Source organism: Neofelis nebulosa, chromosome 12 (assembly GCF_028018385.1).
Source record: "Neofelis nebulosa isolate mNeoNeb1 chromosome 12, mNeoNeb1.pri, whole genome shotgun sequence".
NCBI lineage: Eukaryota > Metazoa > Chordata > Mammalia > Carnivora > Felidae > Neofelis > Neofelis nebulosa.
Genome location: NC_080793.1, coordinates 69,760,677 through 69,779,926, shown reverse-complemented (window position 1 = coordinate 69,779,926; position 19,250 = coordinate 69,760,677). Strand labels below are relative to the sequence as shown.

The window sequence follows — 19,250 nt, the reverse complement described above, 5'->3', positions numbered from 1 at the left end:
GGATTCTCTGCTCCAGGGTGTCACCCTCCAGCAAAACATAATAAAACAATTTTCATGGTTCAGTGGTGACGCTATTGTTAAGGAAAAAGAACTCTCCTGTAATACATAGTCTCTGCAGCCCATTTGATAAATATACTGGTTAATTTACTCCTCCCCTCTGCCCCCCACCAAAACTGTGGTTCAGTGTCACTTTCTGTTTTGGAAGGAGGTAAACTTTTACTGAAATGCATGACTCTGACCTTGGAGACTGCATTATCATTAATTTCTTCTTTTCATGAGTTTTTAAACGTTTCCATCTGAACACTAATCATGTGAACACGATGTTGACACTCTTCCAAGAAATGGCCAATACCAACATAGCTCAAGAATGCAGATTTTGACAAGGCTGGATTGGATGATTTGCACATTCTGAGAAACTGTTGGAATTTCCAAGTAAGGCGTTGGAATCAGGAGGACCCAGCCTTCAGAATTTACCTGAAGGTTATTTATTACCTGTCCAGCATACTGATTCCAAAGGGACTCAACATCCCCATAGGCTGTTATTTTCTCAGATTCTTTAAATTAATCTGCCCCCAACTAGTTTTGGAATCAAGGTTTCCAATAAGATTCAATGTGATGTTCTAGTCTTGGACCCACTTATCCCAATATTGGATTTACACATTACATAGTACACAGTGTTTAAGAGTATTGGGGTCATTACTCCTCTGGAGCTGTTTACCTTGGAATTTCTCTGAAGCCTCTGTGCATTTCTTGGCCCTAGAAGGTATTACGCTTTCTTGTGTTAGAAGTTCTATTCTGAAAGAGGACTTTGAATCACATTCCCAGTCCCTCCATTCTAACTGCAATAGCCAAGTTTTCTATTGAACCTTTGCTAGGAAAGTACCCATTCTAAGTTTTTAAGCTCATTGCCATCAAATGGTATAGGATATTATTGTCTTTTGATGATTTTTGTCCATTCTGTATTTGTGGTTATGTCTCATTTCTCATTCCTAATTTAACATATTTTTTTTTTCTCTTTTCTTCGTCAAGCTTACAAAAGTTTATCTTTTTCTGTTGGTCTTTTTAAAGAAAGAGATTTTGATTTTATTTCCCCTTTCTCCTTTGTTCTTTAAAAAAATGTTTCTTACTTTATTCATTTTTGAGAGACAGAGAGAGACACAGCACAGTGGGGGAGGGGCAGAGAGAGAATGACACACAGAATCGGAAGCAAGCTCCAGGCTCCGAGCTGTCAGCACAGAGCTCGACGTGGGGCTTGAACTCACAAACCGTGAAATTATGACCTGAGCCGAAGTAGGACGCTTAACCGACTGAGCCACCCAGGCACCCCTATCATCTCTCCTTTCTTTTATATTTTCTAACCCTCTTTCTTTCTAGCTGCACTTAATTCTATTATTCCTTTTCTAATTTATTATGACGAACCTAAGTATCCTTAATTTTAGGCTTTGAAGCCATTTAAGGCTACAATTTATTTTCTAAGTGCAGCTTTTGCTGTGTCTCACAGTTTTTATTATAAAGTAGTCTCATTTTAAAGGCTTTCTAGATAGTTTAAAATTTCAGTTTCATCTTTGATGTAAGGACTGGATAGAACTGTTTCTCAATTTACAAGTAGTTGAAATTATTATTATTATTAACATTATTATTATTAAGCTTATGATCTCACAGTTCATGAGCTCGAGCCCTGCGTTGGGCTCTGTGCTGACAGCTCAGAGCCTGGAGCCTGCTTCAGATTCTGTGTCTCCCTCTCTCTGCCCCTCCCCACTTGCATTCTGTCTCTCTCTCTCAAAAATAATAAATAAACATAAAAAAACAATTTCTGAATTTTCTTTTTTGACTAAGGATTTGATTTATTTTGGACATAAAGTAAACACATTTTCCTATTCAGGGATGTCAGTTCTTATATATGGATGAATTACTCTATATCCTGACTTACTTTTTGCCTTCAAGATGTGCTCCAAAAGAGGTACAGTAAGAAGCCCACTATTTGCATTTCTGATAGTTTTTGACTTCCATGTCTAGCATCCATGTTATATGCAGTTTGAAACACTTCAAGCAAATAATTTACAGAAACAAGGCCATGACTTTATTATAATCCAAGATGCCTGGCAGAAACAAATGCATATTTCTGGGCTAACGTGCCTCTAACCCAGGCCTCAAGGACTCCACATCTATAAATCCAAGGAACTTGAGCTCAAGGAAACAAAGCATCGTGAATAAAAGCAGGAACCAAGACTACTGGACCCAAAAGGCAGAGTAAGTGTGATTACTATTTACTTATTAAATGCTACATAAGGGATAAATAGGTAAACAAGATGAAAAATAAACATAAGACAGGGATAGAAAATGTGGAGCAAGTTTAAGATGCTAGTGAAGATGCAAGAAGGATAGAAAAGGGGGAATGAAAGAGAAGCAGCATTCAAAGACAAGATTGGCTTAGTATTTCGAAAATTGAAAGGCACCAATTCTCAGCTTAAGGAAGCCTAAGAAATCCTAAGTGGGATAAATAAAGAAAAATCTATATCTAGAAACAACAGAGAGAAATTGCAGGATACCATAGGCAAGGAAAAAACAATCAAAAGAAGTTAGAAAGAAAAGACAAATCAGCTACAAAGGAATGACAGTTCATTTGTAGCTGACTTCATAATAGCATCAAGGAAGCCAAAAGGCCATAAAAAATTATTTATAGGTGCTGAATCTATATCTAGTGCCTATCTATTCACTATATTCCATATCTAATTAAAATGGCTTTCAGTTAAAAAATAAGTTATTTTCAGGTAAACAAAAATTGTGTTTCTAACCCAAATGTGTCTGTAGAGGAAATTTGGAAATGTCTATTTCAAGGAAAATAAAAATGATCCCAGATAGAAGATCTGGAAGGAAGGGAACACATATAAATTGGTGAATATAAAAGTCCATAGAAACACAGTTTTGGGCAAAAACACTGATAATGATGTCTGATTTGTGGATTAAAACAATAAAACGTAAAAACTGATTAAGACTAGCATATAAACCATTGTAGAGGTGATTATAGTTTGTATTCTGGAATTCTTGGATTCTTTATGATAAAGGTTAAGATAGTGACCAGTTTTGGATTTCTTAGGTTAAATTTTTATGTTAAAGTATTTAGGAAAACCACCACTCTGAAAGAAAGAAAAAAGAAGGAAAGAAAGATTGAAAGGAAGGAAGGAAGGAAAAAGGAAAGAAGAAAGGAAGGAAGAAAGAGAGAGAGAGAGAGAGAGAGAAAGAAATCATGTATAATTTTCCAAATTACTAGAGTAATTTGGAAAATTATAAATGAGAAATTATTTAATAATTGGAATTATTTAATAATTAGAAAAATTGGAATGAGAAAAAATGGAGTAAAAAAGTAAATACAAAAAAATTACTTTAATAACTATACTTTACTATATATTTTAATAAAAAAATTAGGCCAAGAAAGAAAGGAAAGAGTGAGAGAGACAGAGAGACAAAGAGAGACAGAGAGAAAAGAAAAATCAGAATAGGCAGCACAAAACCAAATGATAGAAATAAATCCAAACATCAGTAATCCCAACCAACGTCAATGAAAAACCAATCTGATCAAAAACAAAGATTATCAGGTTGGATTAAAAATCTTTATGCTGTCTATTAATAAAAACATTAAAATAAGGACAAAGAAAGGTTGAAAATAGAGGGAAGAAAAAAACATGTACCAGGTAGGTAGCACCAAATAAGAGCTGGCATAATTATATTCATGAAATAGACCTGCAACAATATTTAGCAGAAATGAAATGAATCACTATATAAATATAAAAGAGTCAGTTATGTGGAAGAGTGGAAGTTCTAAACGTGGCTATTTAATAAAATAGCCACAACATATCTAAAGCAAAAGCTGATACAAGTACAAGAAGTAAAACACAAGTTGGTCATGGCAGTGGGAAATTTTCACTCGCCAAATTTAGTGTTAGGACACATTTCTAAAAAGCCAATAAACATATAGTATGTTTGAATGGCACAACTAAACTTGATCAAATGGATGTGTTTATAATTAACTCTAAAAAACACATTCTTACTATGCACATGTGAATCATTTATGAAAAAGAATCACTTGTTAAGCCACAAAGCACATCTTAACAAATTTTAAAGGACTGACAACTTGTAGAGCATGCCATGTGGCCACAAAATAACTGCTTTTGTTTTCTGTTTAATTTTTTTTTTAACACTTATTTATTTTTGAGAGACAGAGAGAGGCAGCGCATGAGCAGGGGAGGGGGAAAGAGAAAGAGAGAGACAGAATCTGAAGCAGGCTCCAGGCTCTGAGCTGTTTGTTAGCACAGAGCCTGACGCGGGGTTCAAACTCGTGAACTGAGAGACCATGACTTGAGCTGAAGTCGGTTGCTCAACCAACTGAGGCCTCCAGGCATCCCTTGTTTTCTGTTTATACTCAAAAAAGATGAGTAGAAAAATTCATCAGTGTGGATTATAAAAATATATTTACTGATTAATCAATGTGTAAAAAGGAAATCATAATATACATAAGAATGTGTATGGAACCAAACCTTTCTAAAGACATTGAAACTTGTGAGGTGCAGCTAACCTAGGATTTGGTGGAAAATTTGGAGCCATACATTTGCATTGAAGACAAAAAAAAAAAAAGACTAAAAATTAATGAGGTAAGCATCCAATTTAAGGAATTGGGAAAAGAACAATAGAAAAACCTAATGGTAGTAGAAATATAAGTTGAAAACACAGACAGATATGGAGAATTAGTAAAGCCAGGAGAGAGGTCTTTGTAAACACCAATATGATTGACAAAACTCTGGCAAGAGAAAAGATAAACATAAATAAGCCAAATAAGATATGAATGAAGGAGATAGTGACAGATGTGTCAGAGATTTCAAATGATGAGAAAATATCATAAACTAGCTTATGACAAAAGAAGTTAAAAAGTTAGCTGAAGTGGAGAAATTTCTGAAAAAAAATAATTGCAATGCTATCTAAAGTAACAATTATTGCAAATGATTCAAGAAGAAATGGAAAGCCCGAATAGTCCTAGAACTGTCATTAATAGCCTTAAAATCTTTCCTTAAAGAAAGCAGCATGCCTGGGTGAGTGTACAAGTTAAGTTGCCTTTAACACTTGACAAACAGAAAATTTCAGTCTAACAGAAGTTTTTCCAAAGAATATGGAAATGGGAGTACTTCTCAACTCATTGAAAGAGGCTAGCATAGTTTTGATGCCAAATCAGAAAAGCAAATGAAAAGAAATGAAAATCACAGGCCAATCTAATCTCTGAATATAGATTTTCAAATCCTTTGCAAACTACCAGCAAATTGAATTCAACATATATATAAACACAATATCTCATTCCCCAAGCTTGGTGTGATAGAGATGAAAGCTTGGTTTAACATTCTTATGTTATCTTTATATATATAGTTAAATTGATTAATGTAATTCACTTCATTAATAGGAAGGGCAAAACTATTTGCTTACCTCCACAGACATAGGAAAAAAAAGCACTTGACAAAATTTAACATTCATGATAGAAAGAAACCTTTAGCAAACTAGCAACAGGCTGAAACTTTCTCTACCTGATAGTAGGTAAGTACAGAAATGCTTTCAGCAAATATTGTACTTAATGGTGAAGAAAAGAAGAAGAAAGAGTGCATGCAATTATACTTCTTTTCTCTACTGTACTTAACTAGAGTAGAAAAGTAATATAAAGAAGTTAAATGTATAATAAATAGAAAGGAAGAAAAAATGTAGGATTGTCTGCATCATGCAACCAAAAATAAACCAAAAATAAATGTACTTGGCCTATTTGAGCAATGTTACTCTTATTGTTTTTTCTTCCTTGTTTACTTAAGACCTTAACCCTACAGCAGGGTTTCTTGACCTTGTCACTAGGACATTTTAAACTGGATAATTCTTTATTGTGTGGGCTGTCTTGTGCATTGTAGGATGTTTAGTAGCGTTCTAGGCTTTTTAACCACCAGTTGTCCACTGTGAAGGCTGAGGCAAAAGAGTTTCTGTTATGGGAAAGTTTCTACTCACAACTTCCTGATGCAGCTAATTTATTCTTTGCACCCTTCTGTGTGTCTGGCTCATGGGAAGGACTCCACAAGAGGAGATTCATGGGTGAATAACCCATGAATTTATAACCCAGAGAGGCTTCAATGAGTTCTCCCTTGTCTCCAGGTGAGATAGTTAGAATTAGACTCTCAGAACCCGTTTGAACAAAGAAGGAGAAATGGAGGCTTCAATCCTCTAGAGTCAGGGGCTGAGGGGGGATAGTGTGGTGTGGCAGGATAGAACCATTGGAAGTTAGGAAACTCATCCTGAAGTAGGGAGGAATGGTTGGGGTATGTGTCCCGTATTGGAGGCAGGTTTGGCATGAGTTAAAAATATTAAAAATCAGATGTAAGACCATGTCATGCTAGAGATACCAGACCACCCCCATTTCAGTTCCCAGGGAGCTTGGCATAAGTTTCTCAATAGCTGCGTAAGAAAACAAGAGCAAACAATTGTTCATTAACAACTACCATGTACCAAACCTTTGAAGGAGCAACTAGTTCTTTGACCAGTTGGGACTCTTATTGCAAGCAACAGAAAGCTCAAGTGGTTTAAGCCATAAGAGAATTTGTTGTCTCACGTAACTGTAAAGTCCTGAGGCATGTGTGTGGGGAGGTGGTTTGTTCTCCAGGCTCACAAGTTCATCAGGGCTGGGGCTTGGTCTATGTGCTTCTCTTAGTCCTGCCCTCCTCAGGGTGGCTGCCTCCTTCTCAGGCTGGCAGCCAAATCTCTGCTGTCAGTTCCTGGGGCCACATGTTTCCTCATCTGAAGCTTATCTTTTCTTCCCTTGTAGCACAAATACCCATTTGGGACAGTGGCTTTGCCCTGAATTAGTCACTCTTGGGGTGATGCCATGCTCTGACCACCTAGACCAGTGTTGTGTGCTCCCCCTTCCCCCAGTCACTGTAGTGGGGGGTGTAGGCAGAGCCAAACAAGACCTGAGCTTAGAGCCAAGATGGAGATATTCCATCCTTCCTAGACCACTGGGCTTCTCCACAGGGTGTTGGGGGGGTATGTTCTGGGGAGTCAACTATGATACCTATCACCCATCAGACTCTGAGGTTGAAGGAACTTGATTAACGGAGCTGACACACTGTGGAACAGAGCCTCCGTGGACTTCTGCCACTTTTAGCAGAGGGTCTGTGGTGGAGCTTGAGGTAGGAGTCGGAGCAGCCCCACCCAGTGAGGCAGAACTCAAATACTAACATGGTTGTAACCTCTGCTGCTCTGGGCCTGTTTTCCCTCATACCTTTCCCTCATTCTTCTGCTCTTCATTGCAAGAAGACAGACATCCAACTGCCTTTCCCACACTCTGAGGTCAGTTGGCTTCTAGCTGGGTTTTGCCAATGGGAGGGACTGGTGGATACAGGGGGTGGTAAGGAAAAGAGAGATGTCAGGGTATGTCACCCACCGTGTGCCCCAGGCAACATCCAGCAGTGCATGTTTCCTCGAGTCCATGGCTCCAAGTCCCCGTGCGCAGGCCTGGTGTGGTTCCAGAATCCTCCTAACATCTGTGCCCCCTAACATCTAGTCCCACTTCATCTTCCTTCTGTCCTTCCAGCCAATATGTGGCCGATGTCTGGTTTGCATCTCTGTGTCTCCTGTTCGGCTTCTCAGCTCTTCCATTCACCTCCATCCCCTGTATTACCAGCTCCTAGCGCTAACTTTCCTCTGGTTTACATACTCACAGAGTTTTGTCTTTGCCCAGTTGTTCCAAACCTAAGCCTTGGATCTTTTTTTTTTCCAGCCTGGTGTGGCCTGGAGAAGCAAGGGTTACACGTTGAACCAAATTAAGCTGGGACCTCCAGGGTGTGACTGACGCAACCTCTACACCTCAGTTAGCAGCTCTCTGTTCGAAATTAAAATACCTCTCCTTTATTCTCCCCCTACATCTCTGGAGTCAGGGGCTGAGGGGATGGTGTCCTTGGGGATGAAGTATTGTGATTGTCAATAGCAGTAATGACAATTGATGGAATGTTTAGGTCTGATTTACAAGCAATGCTGGATTTGCATTAGCGTAGTAGGTTTAAAATAACATCCATGCATTAGACGATATTCAGATTTAATGGAAAAATAATGACTGCATTAAATCAGGTTTTATTGTTATGGAGGGTTTTAATTTGGCAGGGCCACTTTCCTTTTGTGATCTAGAAAGGGCTCAGTTGAGGAAGGTGGGGCTTCCTTGCTGATTCTTGACCTATATCCATTCTGCACTCACCCAGAAATGATTGCACCTTTAAAGCAGGTTAACCTTTCTGGTTCCTTTTTGTTTTATTTTTCCTCAGAAGGTGGTTTTCACTTCTTAAAACCTTACAGATTAATTTAAAAGTAATAAAAATTAAACAGAAGTCATTGTTCTTCCCTGCTTTATGAAATGGCGTTTCCATTGTGGGTTGTTTTTTTTAAAAGAGGAAATGCATCATTAAAGTCGTTGCATTATTTATCAGAGAAGCTAATGAAATCATAACTACAGTAACTGAATACACGCAGTACAGCACTGGTTTGAATCACTGCCTGTGAAACCCCAGTTAATCACTGTGGGACCGGTGCCTTTTATACCTCAGCTCATGAAACCAAAAGCATTGCAGTCTTTGTGGAAAGGCTTCAAAATTCTCAACTCTCACCAAAGTAAGAAAGTCAGTTATGGGGTGATAATGAAATTTGGTAAGAATTTGCTAGCAGAGGCAGGATCAACAGCAGATTTTCATGGGTCCTCAAAAGACATTTAAAAGATTGCTTCGCATCTCGTGTGTCCTTTGCTGCAATGTTACCTGTTAACTTATTGATCTTTCCACCTGCCTAGGTCAGCTGTTCTCACACGGATGAAAGCTATGACTGAAGAGAGAGGAAATCATGGAAAACTTACAGACTAGTCCGCAAGTTTACAAAGGGAGAAGTTGAAGCTAAGGATGTAAGTGACTTGCTAGCGCAGGATGAAAACCCAGATCCTTCCTGGTTACCTCACTGCCTGCCTCTTAGTGGCATGACTGGCCTTGGGGCCTGGGCATAGAGGTTCTGAAAGGGTTGGGAGTCACATGGCTAAAGAAGTGATGTTCTCCTAGACCTCCCCTGCTCTTGGGCCTCTCCTTCTCCTGAGCCTCACCGTACCTGGGCCAGCAGTGAGTCCATATTCTCTGTATTCCATGCCAACAACCCCCCTGCCTCCATTGTCCCCTGTCCATGTCCCTGCATCCTGATTTTCCTCTCTCCTTCACTCATTGTCTCTGTTGCCAATATCCCCTCACATTGAGAAACCTGAGGCCTGGCAGGTGGGCTGTTATGGGCATGGGTACAAAATCTTGACATCTGGGATGGCCCCTTAGGTTAGCACTGAAGGGCTGTCCAACATCCCACTGGTGGCCTTGGCTGGGGAGTGGGCTGGAGTCTCAGTATACCCCATCCAGCATTATGGAAGGTTTGATAGAAGTGACAGAGACAAGTTCAAGCCTTTAACATTTCTTTACTCCACCTCACAGGACTGGCCTGTTAGGCCGGAATGCACCCAAGCCTACATAATCTCTTAGCTTTTGTTTTGTCCCCTGGTAGCTCTTTGCTGACTCCTCCAGGAAACCCTTGACCTTCAGGATTGTGCACCCAGAAACTTCCCACCTGGTCTCCCTCCTTCACACTCTCCTGGTTACAACACCTTACAGTCCTGGGTTGAACACCTGACCCTAGCTGGGCCAAGGAGGACCTTTGTTGGTCATTTGGGCTTGGGGCTCATTTTAGGATTCATCTCTCTTCAGGTGGTGAGTGAACTGTAGGTATAACATTTGCAAGCTGTTGGAGACCTTGTCTAGAAAGCCAACGGAATGAAAAAAGAATGAAGTTAATCTGTGGAAACCAATAGAGCTGAGAGATGGTCTAAGTGCAGTTAGTTCTCTTTTCTCCGGAGGCTCTGCAAACACCCAGCCTGAGTGCAGCCTGGGGTGTGACATTCCTTGGATTCCGGATCAAAACCAATACAGTGCCTTTTATGCTCTAGATCTAACTGGGTGTCCGTCACTGCAACTACAAAGGGCCTCTATCGACTGATTGACCACTTCATTCACACATGAGTGTCAGGGCACATTCAGAAATATTATTAGTACCCATTAAGCGGTGCTTTTCTGTGGGCTCTCACTTCCTTATCTTGTTTACATTATCCATTTGCTCATATTTTCCTCTTTACTGCGCAGTTTTTCCATGTCAGATAGATGGGGAAAAGAAGATTTTAAAAAAATATTTATTTTGAGAGAGAGAGAGTGCCCAAGCCAGAGAGGGGCAGAGAGAGAAAGAGAGAGAATCCCAAGCAGGCTCCATGCTGTCAGCGCAAAGCCTGTCACGGGGCTTGATCTCACGAACTATGAGATCATGACCTGAGCCAAGATCAAGGGTCAAATGCTTAACCGATTGAGCCACCCTGACACCCTGGAAAAGATGATTTTTAAGAGCTATGTTAGTTTAGATGGCTGGGAAAGAAGGACCAGCAGGGGGGATTCTGGGTGTGAGTTTATGATGGGCCTTAGGAGGTAGGAGTCTGCCATGGCTTTATGAACATATGGTTAAGCCATCCGTCACCCAATGCCATGGCATATTTATTATTCACTGGAAACTACCAAAGGAAGAGAAGACATACATACTCTTTGTTCTTGAGATGCTCACAGTGGAGGCGCTGGGGAAAGAGCAAGATAAATGTGAAGCACTTGCAAATAAGGAGGGGAGATACATGGAACGGGAAATAGGACGCTCCAGTGTAAGGGAAGCTGGCCTGCTCTTGCTAAGATCAATTGGCACTTTCAGAACACTTCTCGTTCAGAGATCTCAGGTATGTGATAAACACTAGCTCACTGTGGCTCACCAGCTCCTTGGGAACCAGAGATTTAGAACAGGGAATATCCCAGGGCCAAAAGGGACAGGAAACATGCTTAATAGATGTTCCAGGGGGAGTTAAGGAAGTAGAATATAATTACGGGTACTGGAACTACGCCATACTACTAGTAAGAACGAGTTCTCAGACTTCTGATCAAGGTGATAAAACCACTCTGTCAGCTTATGCTTAGTTTCATTACTTATATCACCACATAGATTTCTCATGCTGCAATGCATGAAAATGTTTTATTTTAAAATTCCTCAAAATTATCTTTCCAATCGAGATACTTCCTGCAAAGCCTGCGTCCTGTCCACCTCTCCTACATCATCTGCAGACATCCTTCCACTTGCCTATAACTCCTGACCTTTCACTCGGAGCCTGAATAAGTGATAAGCAAAGGGATCTGCTCCCTTGGGACTTCCGAGAAGACAGACAATGACACCTTCCTCTTCTTCCTTCCCATTTCCTTCCTTGCCTCATTTCCTACTTGGACTTTTCATAACTTTTCCAGGTGCTGCCTCATTCCATGTCTGTTCCCATCTCTGCGTTGCCCACAGTAAGAGTCTCAGAAGACCTGAGCGGTGCAGGTTGATCAGAACGGCCAATCCCGGGGCGCCTGGGTGGCTCAGCAGGTTAAGCATCAGATCATGATCTCGCAGTTCGAGTTCGAGCCCCGCTTCAGGCTCTGTGGTGACAGCTCAGAGCCTGGAGCCTTCTTTGGATTCTGTGTCTCCCTCTCTTTCTGTCCCTCCCCCATTCGTGCTCTGTCTCTCTGTCTCTGTCTCTGTCTCTCTGTCTCTCAAAAATAAACATTAAAAAAAGAAAATAAAATAAAAAAGAAAAGCTAGTCCTGACTGGATTGCCCTCAGGCCTAGTTCTTTTACGTAAAACTGACTCAGATGGATGCTGACTGTGCCATTCTCAAATTCACATATATAATGGAGTATTTTTTCAGGAAGAAAATTTTTATCTCCGGCCTTGAGCATCCACTTCTCATAATATAGAAAATGGGTTCTTTTTACTCACAGGTAAGTTCAGTGAATTTTCATAATTTCTCAGTCACCTCGGGTTAAACATTTAACCACATGTGGGATTTTTTTCCTCTTTTACGAAATCCATGCCCCTCAGGTTGATGTTAAGGTCTAGGAAGGGGGCTGTTTACTCAAGTGGCACTTGGCTGTTTCTTGAGGTCTACCTGACAGTGCTCTCTGCTGCCAGCCCTTGATATGTGCCTGGTGTCACCTGGTCATTAGATTGACCTGCTGAACTGCAGCCGTGTGCTTCTCATATCCTTGGTGGGTGGTTGAAAGGGAGAAGAGTCCAGTCCTGACTCACACATCTACTTTTTAATACTGTCTTTTTGTACCTGAGACCCTAGCTTTTGAGCTTTACACTGAAGAATATGATGTCTTCGTTCTGTTTCCTTTCTGACCCGCTAAACCCTCCTTCCCCCACCCCTGGAAAAACTATAGATGCATGTTTGCAGCCCAAGAGAAGGACAGTAAAGAGGAAAGGGAAAGAACATTCTAGTTAATATCTCAAAGTATCATGTCCTCAAATAAGCCAGTTCTTCCACCGTGTGTATTTTGAATGCAAATTGAAAAACTAAGGACTTGGTAGAAATCTTTTCTGTTAGTCAAACATTTGAAAAAGTCATAGTATAGAATCTCCCATTAAAAAAATTTTTTTAGGGGCGCCTCGGTTGAGTGACCGACTTCGGCCCAGATCATGATCTCACGGTTCGTGAATTCGAGCCCCGCGTCGGGCTTGGTGCTGACAGCCCAGGGCCTGGAGCCTGCTTCTGTTTCTGTGTCTCCCTCTCTCTCTGCCCCTCCCCCATTCATGCTCTGTCTCTCTCTGTCTCAGAAATAAACATTAAAAAATTAAAAAATAATTTAAACGTGGGGCTCGAACTCACGAACCGAGACATCATGACCTGGGCCAAAGTCGGAAGCTCAACTGACTGAGCCCCCCAGGTGCCCCTCAGAACCTCCCATTTTCTAATAAGAGCCATCAGGTGGATAAGTCGAAGTTACCCGATATGTATTGATGAGAGGGGCTATGCTCAGAAACCAAAAGTTTTTTATTTTATTTAATTTTATTTATTTTTATTATTACTTTTTTTAGTTACAAACAGACAATCCCATTTCATCCGTTATTAGTCCATTATCACAAGCGAGATGCTAGACCAAGATAGCACAATTAACAACATGGAAACTTATCAGATTTAATGACGGTGTATTTTGAAACAGAGGTCCAGAGGTCACCCATGCTAGGAAAAAAAAAGTCAAATTCACCCTCAAGATATGATGTTATTAGGTAGAAATATATTAGATTGTTTTCACCAACTAGGAAAGGAGAAAAAATACATCTGCAGTGCTAGCATTTATATCTACTTGCATGCTTGTGTCTTTCAGTTCCTTGTCAGTGATGCTGGAGGAGTCGAACTCCAGTGGCTACTCAGGTGGTCCATTTGAATGTGGTTCTTGCTACTAGAAAACTTTGTGTGACATATTTTATTTTGAACTTCAACATTCAAAAAAATGTAACAGTTTCAAGTCTTCTGTTGGCTGGAAACATCTTTGTGTTGCACGATTATTATTTCTTTTTAGTCTTTCAGTTCACATCATCTGAACAAAACTCACACTGCTTAGCCCTAAGACAGGGTAGGTCTGTTTAAGATAAAGGTGGATACTAAATAGATGAGGTGTGGGGAGGGTCAGGGAAGAGGAGTCATGATCAAATCAGAGGAACTGAGATGTCAAAGTGAAATTAGAGATGAAATTCTTTGAGGCTTTTTTTTCATGAACTTCATACATGGTAGTAAATTGCTTTTAGAAGCTGTATTAATATGTCTGGTCAAGGAAGTAAAGGCATGCCAATTTACTATATTATTAGCTAATGCAGCATATTCCAAAGTTGTTCTCTCCCAGATGTTAAAGGACAAGTCATAGTGAAATTCTTATTTACAGGCGACAGAGGCTAACCCTGGATGACTTAAAAAGGAAGAGAAGAGTACTTGAATTCAGAGCCCTGATGGAAGACTGGAGAAGAGGTTGAGACAAGTTCAGGAGCCAAGGGAGCGGTAGGTGGCTGGAATCACAGCCAAAATCATGCCCTGGGGACCACCTGGTAGGACATCACTGTCACCACCTGTAGATACTTCACACTTTCCTTGCACCCCCAATGGCCCTGACCTCTGAACCTTGTGCCCATCATAGACACCGGAAGGAGTTTGCACTGCCCATGCTTCTCTGCCACTTCCTCCAGAGTCAAAGTCCCAGGAGGCAGCAGCCAACTGGCCCTGAGGGCATGTGATACCCTGGTTCCCATGAAGTTCCCAGGGGGCACCATCTGCCTTTTTACCTGCTGAAGGGAGACGTGGGCCTTGCCTCCCAGGAAGATTTGCACACAGTTGGGGACTCCCTAAACATAAGAAGCTACTTCAGATGCCAGCCAGCCAAAAAAAAAAAAAAAAAAATGATAAATGACAACAGGATGTAACATAGGAAAAGGTTCCACACTCAATTAATTTTGGAAGATGCCAGGTTTAACAGATTTCTTTACTATAGGGCTTTTCGTGTGACTGCATGCATGGTGAATCTCCAGGAGGGATTATAGGACCCCCCCTCCCCCTTCATCATCCGATGTGAGTGCTCCACAGAAAACATTGCATGAATCACTACTTTGAAGCAATCAGCAACACTGTATTTTCTCACACTTAACCTCAGCAAACTGGTCTCTTTACTGACACATGCCATATTTCTAGGCATGCAAATTAGAACTGCGGTTCTGGAAACTTTCAGGCTGTACTGCTGTCTCATGGTTGGGTTATTTTTCAGGAGGAAGGTAATATTACTATTACATGTTTGCAGCACCCACCATGGCTTTCGTTTCTTGGGGGGTGCAGGCTTGGTTTAATCGCCTAGATATATCCCTGCTGTGCCCTTTTCCTTACTGAAGCATCTCCATTTGGTCTTGGCATGTTGTCCAACTTGCCTGAAGCAGTTAATGTTGCTTCAGAAAAATGTCTACGGGCGTAGCTTATGTCTGAAAGACCCTGGCTCTACATATAGCAGAGGTAGGAGCTGCCAAGATTAAAATTCTCTGATAACTCAAAACAAATGTCCTGCTTATTTTTATAGTGCGACAAGGTAAAAGCACGGAATCCAACAACCAAACAGCCAGTGACCTTGAAGCCATAGGCAGCATAGGAAACCGCTCCTATCTGTATTCATCGATGACGCCTAAACTTTAGGTCGGAGTCATATTTAATTTGAAAAGATTGGGAAGCTGAAGACCATATCTTCACGTGCAAATCCCAGCCTTAGCTCTCTGGCCAATAGAGGTAAATACAAGTCACATGCTTGACTGAAATCAGCACTGAAGTTGAGCTTTCTAAAAAGTTTCATTATTTAATGTTTCTTTTTTCAAGCTTCCGTACTTATGACTTTCTTGTTATCCTTCAACATTTGTAAAATACAAAGCTAATACCATGAGATAGAGACATTCATTGAAATAAAAATCTTTTTGGGGTCTACCGTGTGAAAGGCCTGTGCTAGATATAAGGGGTAAACTCATGAGTTAGACATATTTCCTGCCTTTAAGAGCTTTTACCTAGACTGTGAATTGGTTTATTTATTTAAAAGACTTTTTTTCAGGCCGACTATGATCTAGGCACTGTGCTAGGAGCTCAGATAAAGCTGTGAAGCTGTGAACAAGAAAATAAAAGTTTCTATTCTTTGGCACATAGATGCAGTGGGGGAGCCTGATATTAAATCACACAGCACATATTTATTCATTGAATCATTCTTGCGATCAGAGCCACAAAGGCTTAGACCAGCATAAGCCTGTGAGGATATGATGGAACGCGTTCTCTCGGGAAGTGGCCTGTGAGCTGTGCTCTGAAGGATGAACAGGAATAAACATTATGGAGATATGGTTGGAGGGAGCGAGAAGAGAAATAAGAGTTTTAGGACAGGAGAGAGTTTTGCTGGTACCAGAGGAAGGGTGGCCTGACCAAGCAGGGCCTTGGAGACCGTGGGAAAGTTTCAGTCTTCATGCTAAATGCAATGGGAAGACATGGGGCAGATTTCCTCAGGGAAGGAATGTAATCAGACATGCACTCTAGAAAGGTTACTCTGGCCATGCATATTGAATGGCTTGCAAGGGCAGTAATGGAGGCAGAAATACCAGCTAGAAGGTTGGTCTAGTAATTCAAGGGGAAAATGCTGGTAGGTTCAACTAGGGTAGGTGTGGGAGAATGATGCTGAGAGGTGTATAGATACAAGAGATATAAATGAGTCCCAAACAACAGAACTTGATGCTTAATTGGATGTGGGAGTTATTTAGGAGAAAGTCAGGTAAATTGCCAAATGCAATATGGTATGCTAAATGCTCTAAAAGACTATAGAGGCATCTGGCCTGTTGCTGGGTATAAGCAAATGTATATGCAGAAAACCCCACAAAGGACCTCAAGTCATATATAATGTATCTGAAGAGGCTAGATGTAAATGCTGAAAAGTTAGCTCATAATCAAGGCACTAAATGCCAGTCATCACAGGTGTGATACAGGCACTATGGTTTGTTGGTGTTCCCAGGTCAGTTGTGGATAGAGGTAGCCAGGGAAAGCTTCATGCAATAGACGGAATGAGCTGGGCTTGGGCAAAGAAAGAAAGAACAATCCTGGTGGAGAGAACACACAGAAGAGGGGGAGGAGGAAGTAAGGATAGACATAACATATTTAGAGAGTACCAAATAGACCAGTTGTATCAAAATGGGAGATTTGGGGGGAAAGAAAAATTTGGAAAAGATAAAATTGGAAGTATAGGTTAGGGGAAGCAAGGGGTTGCAGAATTATATGCAAAATTCATAAATACTGATTCACACCTGGATTGTCATGAGTAAGCTGTAAATCTCCGGCACTAGGAAGAGCTCAAGTTCTCGGTCTCCTTGTACCTTTTCTACAATGAAATCTCCGTTCCCCTGCCCCGCCCCAGCTTTATTGAGATGTGATTGACATACAGCATCGTGCGACTTGAATGGGCAAAACATGTTGATCTGATGCTGGATCAACTGGAACTGGCTAGCCAACACCCTCATCAGGTCACATAACTAATGTTTCTTTTTTGCAGTGAGAACATTTAAAATTCACTCTCTTAGCAACTTTCAGATGTATACTACCCATTGAGTATTCTTGGCTCCCCTGTCAAATATTACTTGACTATACATGCAAGGATTTATTTCTGGGCTCTTGATTTTGTTCGATCCATCTATGTGTTTATTTTTATGCCACTATTATACTGTTTTGATTACTATAGATGTGTTGTTGAATTCAGTTTGCTTATATTTTGTCGAGAATTTTTGTATCTATTCATCAGGGATATTGGCCTTAAGTTTCTTTTTCCTTGTGGTGTTCTTGTCTGGCTTTGGTTTTACAGTAATGCTATAAAATGAGTTTGGGAGTGTTCCCTCCTCTTCAATTTTTTGGAAGATTTTGAGATGAATTGGTTTTAATTCTTCCTTAAAAGTTTGATAGAATTCACCAGTGAAACCATCTAGTCCTGGGCTTTTCTTTATTGGGAGGTTTTTGATTATTGATGATTGAATCTCTTTATTCATTATTGGTTCATTCAGATTTTTAAAGATTTCATCCTGATTCAGTCTTGGTAGGTTGTATATTTCCAGTAATTCACCCATTTCTTCTAGGTTGTCCAATTTGTAGGTGTACGATTGTTCACAATAGTCTCATGGTCCTTTGTATTTCTGTGGGATCAGTTATAATGTCTGCTTGTCATTTCTGATTATATTTATTTACATCCTCTTTCTTTTTTTCTTAGTCTAGCTAAAGGTTTGTTAGTTTTGCTTATCTTTTTTTTTTTTAATTTTTTTTTTTTTAACGTTTGTTTTATTTTTGAGACAGAGAGAGACAGAGCATGAACAGGGGAGGGGCAGGGAGAGAGGGAGACACAGAATCCGAAACAGGCTCCAGGCTCTGAGCTGTCAGCACAGAGCCCGATGCAGGGCTCGAACTCACAGACCGTGAGATCATGACCTGAGCCGAAGTCGGACACCCAACAGACCGAGCCACCCAGGCACCCCTTGCTTATCTTTTTTTAAAAAACCCTTTCTTACTTTTGTTTGAAATGCCACATCCTCAGAGAAGCCATCTGTGGCCATCAGTCCCGGAATTGCCTTTCCTTCTATTATTTTATTATGATGTATCAGATGCTCCTGTGTATTTACCTCCCACTGTTAATCAACACCTGCAAATATTCACTTGTTTAACCGTCTGTCTTACCCAATAGGACACAAGCTCCACGTGTGATGGTTTGTATGCTGTCCCTCTGTAACCTTGACCCTTAGTGTGGTGCCCAGTTGACTTCTTGCAAAGTGGGTATTGTGTGGGCAGGAGTGCAAGAGTTTAGATCCAAAATGAAGGTAGATACTGACACATTCAATGAAGGAAAATGGGGCCCACTTTGGGTTTGCCAGACAATTCCTGAGCTCTGCTCAAAAACAAGCACATGGAAAACAACACACTAGTCTTTTTATAGCCTTTAAAAGTTTGAAACCTCCTCATTGAGACTCCTCTTGGAATAAAGTTCTGCAAATATTTGGGATGTTCCAAGTGTGAATATTTACAATGTTTAAAATACTCTTCTAATTAACCATTTTATGAGAATGTCTTTACTTTCATGCTCAACTTTTTCTGCTTATCTTTTAGTTCATGTCTTAAATAACTCTTCCGGTTGACTTTCTGAAGAAAGCATTGCTAGTTAATACTGAGTCTAAAATTGGATTTTACTGAACACTGTAAATATGAGGAGATTACATCCTGGTCTGCAGGGTCCAGGAGGAAACACAGGGCTGCTTCCGTCTAGGGTTGCAGCTTCCTGTTCTTTTAGGATGGAAATTTCCTGGTGACCCTGCTCCAGGGGCATCTCTTGGGCTCTGGGGTCCTCCATACTGGAGAGAAAGAGGAAGTTCTACTTTCAAGATCAGATGCTACTCCACCTCTAAAGTGATCCTGCCACAGGGTCGAGGGGTTGCCTGAGCCTCAGAATATCTTGTAAGTGCTGCAAAGACACAAACTCTTGCTAAGTAGACACCGGAGACCCCACGAGCTTGTTGATTAAGCCTACGGACTGTGGAGCCAGACTGCCTGGGTTTCGATCTCAGCTCTTCTGTTTGCTAATTGGATGACTTAGCAAATTACTCAACCTCTCTGTGCCTTGATTTCTTCACCTGACAAAGGGGGATGCAGATTAGTCTACCTACTTCAGGGAACTGTGTTGTGAGGAAGCAATGAGTTAATATGAGTTAATATGCATAAAGCCCTAAGAAAAGT

The 19,250-nt window shown here is 40.7% G+C and overlaps 1 long non-coding RNA gene across 1 annotated transcript; it reads left to right on the top strand.

Annotated features, from left to right (window-relative positions):
- Positions 1-1,824: 1,824 nt before the first annotated feature.
- On the top strand, positions 1,825-17,777 carry LOC131491996 (uncharacterized). The gene is made up of 5 exons (XR_009251765.1): positions 1,825-2,250; positions 8,852-8,959; positions 13,873-13,985; positions 14,473-14,549; positions 15,046-17,777. It is a non-coding gene; the product is annotated as an uncharacterized LOC131491996 (long non-coding RNA).
- Positions 17,778-19,250: the final 1,473 nt, after the last annotated feature.